We start from the raw sequence: 4,291 nt of genomic DNA on the forward strand, positions 1-4,291 counted from the left end.
GGATTCAACTCCATACTACAGTGGGGAAATAAATTTTAAATAGTGTAAGTAAGTAGTTTGTTTCTTGTATACTAACATAGTTTTAAGTATTTTTAATGTTACTAACTTATTAAATTATATTGTAGTTAATTTTAATTTTGTTGTGTATGTTTTATGGAATTTTATTCTGAAATAAATTATTTGAAATTTGAAATTTGAAAAATTTGATAGTTATATTGGCGATTTAAAAGACGTGTTACCGGAAACTGAAAGAACTGTTGAATACCTTAAAAGTAAAATAAGACTGAAAAATTTACAAAAAGTAGATGAAGAGCAACTTAACCGATCGAATGCATTTAAAGTAAATTCTGAAAATAAACCGACTTGTTTTACGTGTGGAAAGCCCGGTCACGTGCGCAAAGACTGCTGGCACGGAAGTCGTGGTCGCGGACGCGGATATTCAGGTCCACATCATGGTCGTGGACGTGGTGACCATAATTTTAGACCAAATGCAGGTAGAGGATCTTATCAGAGCAATACATATTATAACAGAAATAGCTTTCACACATCAATTGTGCATAATTCGATGAAAAATGAAGAGAATACGGTAAAGTCGGGTCAGATAAATTGGCTTTTAGACAGCGGCTGCACAGATCACATCGTAAATACAGATGAATATTTCGACAAATATGTAATCAGTGCTTATTTCTTCGACAATATACATCTTCATATGGACTTCTCATAGTTTCCTTTACGCCCGAGATCTAACAAATGGACCACATAGAACGACAGGACATCAAGGAGAAAAATATTTTCTAACATTTATAGATGATTTTAGCAAGTTGGCAAAAGTATTTTGTATCGGATCAAAGGAAGAAGTATATGAATGTTTTGTGGAATATGTTAATCTGTCAGCTCCCACGGCTCATATATGAGCCAGAACGCTTATGGTGACGTCATATCGTGGGATTCGACAGGTTAATTAGCTACAAAATTTAACTGGAAAAGTAATAAAGGAATTGAGATGCGACAATGGTAGAGAATATACTAATAAAAGAATTTTTAATTTTGCGAGAGAAAAGGGTATTATGATTAAGCCCTGCCCAGCATATGTGCATGAGTTGAACGGTACAGCAGAAAGATACAATAATTCGATTATGGATATGGCACGATGCCTTTTAGCAGAAGCAAAAGTTGACAGACGATTTTGGCCAGAAGCCGTAAAAACAGCAGCTTATTTAAAGAACCGAATATTGACAAATACTCCAGAAAGAAAGACTCCTTATGAACTATTTTTCCAGAAGAAGCCATCTGCAAAATATTTAAAAATGTATGGCAGTAAAGTTTATGTAAGAACGCCAGAAGAAAGGCGAAGGTCAAAATGGGACCATAAATCAGAAATGGGAATTCTGCTCGGATATACTGACGTTGGTTATAGAGTACTGATTAATGACAGAATTATCATAGCAAGACACGTAGATATAATTGAAAAATATGTGAAATTAATTGCTTTTGACGGCAAGGAAGAAGATAAAGTGGATACGGATGTTAATGGACCACATAGAACGACAGGACATCAAGGAGAAAAATATTTTCTAACATTTATAGATGATTTTAGCAAGTTGGCAAAAGTATTTTGTATCGGATCAAAGGAAGAAGTATATGAATGTTTTGTGGAATATGTTAATCTGTCAGCTCCCACGGCTCATATATGAGCCAGAACGCTTATGGTGACGTCATATCGTGGGATTCGACAGGTTAATTAGCTACAAAATTTAACTGGAAAAGTGTTTTCGTAAACCGAAAGAATCTTGTTTACAGGTAACTGCATAAACACACGTGGAACAAGTTTAAATGTTTGAATAATATAACAGCTTTTGTTCGCGTGCGTGATGCCGTCACATTCTTTCGACCTTACTACTAAACAGACTAAATGTAATCAGTGCTTATTTCTTCGACAATATACATCTTCATATGGACTTCTCATAGTTTTCTTTACGCCCGAGATCTAACAAATGGACCACATAGAACGACAGGACATCAAGGAGAAAAATATTTTCTAACATTTATAGATGATTTTAGCAAGTTGGCAAAAGTATTTTGTATCGGATCAAAGGAAGAAGTATATGAATGTTTTGTGGAATATGTTAATCTGTCAGCTCCCACGGCTCATATATGAGCCAGAACGCTTATGGTGACGTCATATCGTGGGATTCGACAGGTTAATTAGCTACAAAATTTAACTGGAAAAGTAATAAAGGAATTGAGATGCGACAATGGTAGAGAATATACTAATAAAAGAATTTTTAATTTTGCGAGAGAAAAGGGTATTATGATTAAGCCCTGCCCAGCATATGTGCATGAGTTGAACGGTACAGCAGAAAGATACAATAATTCGATTATGGATATGGCACGATGCCTTTTAGCAGAAGCAAAAGTTGACAGACGATTTTGGCCAGAAGCCGTAAAAACAGCAGCTTATTTAAAGAACCGAATATTGACAAATACTCCAGAAAGAAAGACTCCTTATGAACTATTTTTCCAGAAGAAGCCATCTGCAAAATATTTAAAAATGTATGGCAGTAAAGTTTATGTAAGAACGCCAGAAGAAAGGCGAAGGTCAAAATGGGACCATAAATCAGAAATGGGAATTCTGCTCGGATATACTGACGTTGGTTATAGAGTACTGATTAATGACAGAATTATCATAGCAAGACACGTAGATATAATTGAAAAAGATGTGAAATTAATTGCTTTTGACGGCGAGGAAGAAGATGAAGTGGAAAATAAAAAAGAAGAAGAAAAGTGGAAAGATACCCTAAATGAAATTGAATCTGAAGATACAGTACAAGAGAATGATAATGATAATGACGACAACGTAAACGATGAGACGAGAGAATCTAAGAGACAGATTAAAGCACCAGTCCGTTTCGACGATGAATTCGGCTACTATTGTATAACTGTTAATTATTGTGATGTGATGATTCCAGATACTTTTCAGGAGGCGACCAAATGTGACGAGGCAGAGCAATGGAAAGAGTCAATGGATAGAGAGATGAACAGTCTTGTGAAGAAGAATAATACTTGGACGCTGGTAAATGCTCCAGAGAACAAAAAGGTACTTGATGTTAAATGGGTGTATACGAAGAAAACCAACGATCTCTATAAAACAAGGTTAATGGTACGAGGCTTTCAAAAGACTAACGGTAATTTTACGAAAAACTTGAAACACATCGAAGGGGATTATTGAGAATTTAAAAAATGGTGTTATAGATATAAAAGGGAATTCTGAAGATAATGAGATAAGATGATAAAGGTAAGATGAGTAAATCGTTAGGTCATGTTAAATTCTTTAAATTTAGACAAATGTTAAATGTAACACAATATACACCGTGTTATACATCGTGCTCATGATAAAGTTTAAAAATTGTAATTGTTCAAAGAATGTGGATTCAATTTAATTTAATATTGTAAATTAGTGTTGCAAGTGTTTATGTGTTGCCATATTTGCCATGTATAAATCTAAGGAGGCGTGTTAAGTATGTATACCTAGATTTAAAACTGGCAGGTTAGTTATTAATGTTATTATGAATCTTGAGTATAGTTCGTTGTCAATATGTCACAGCGCTAAAAGAAAGGAATATCTGTTTTTTGTGTTACGTATGTTACAATGATTTATTTTAATATAATATATTTCCGACCTTGAGTATTACTTAATAATTGGTTTATTTCGTTTTTAAAAACCGAAGTTCGCCAATTGCGGGCAATTTCTCTGTCAATCTAATTATGGGAGTAAAAGAGAAAGTTGCCCGCAATTTGCGAACTTCGGTGTTCGCGGTAGACCCTCTGTACTAGGGCTTCCAAATACCGGACTTCTCACAATACCGGTATTAATACCGAAACTGTCTTTATCAATACCGGGATCCCGGGATCCCGGTATTGGATATGAATCGTTTAAAAATATATAGTTTTATTAAAAAGGGGAATTAGAAAGGCTCACTGGAATACCAGATATGTCCTAAAAGCTATTACAACAATAAACAATCGATGCCGCCATCTGCAATAATTTTATTTCACACTCCAGGTTGGCAATAATTTTATCCAATTTGTTGACTTCACCTCACCAGTCACATTTGTAGTCCAGTTTAACCAACCAGACAACATTTTTTCAAATTTTCGTCAAAATTAGTTTGCCATTATTACAGTTATCCTTGCTCTTTCGTTTTATTTTTTGATAAAATTATAAGAACTAATTAAGTTAATGTTAATGTCACTATCACATCATATTCATCACTCACATAACTTCAGGGGT

General features: G+C 34.4%; 1 long non-coding RNA gene across 1 annotated transcript; it reads left to right on the top strand.

Annotated features, from left to right (window-relative positions):
• The first annotated feature begins 755 nt into the window (after positions 1–755).
• On the top strand, positions 756–1,521 carry LOC134658721 (uncharacterized). Its single transcript, XR_010097718.1, has 2 exons — positions 756–881; positions 957–1,521. It is a non-coding gene; the product is annotated as an uncharacterized LOC134658721 (long non-coding RNA).
• Positions 1,522–4,291: the final 2,770 nt, after the last annotated feature.

Source organism: Cydia amplana, chromosome 23 (assembly GCF_948474715.1).
Source record: "Cydia amplana chromosome 23, ilCydAmpl1.1, whole genome shotgun sequence".
Taxonomy (NCBI): Eukaryota; Metazoa; Arthropoda; class Insecta; order Lepidoptera; family Tortricidae; genus Cydia; species Cydia amplana.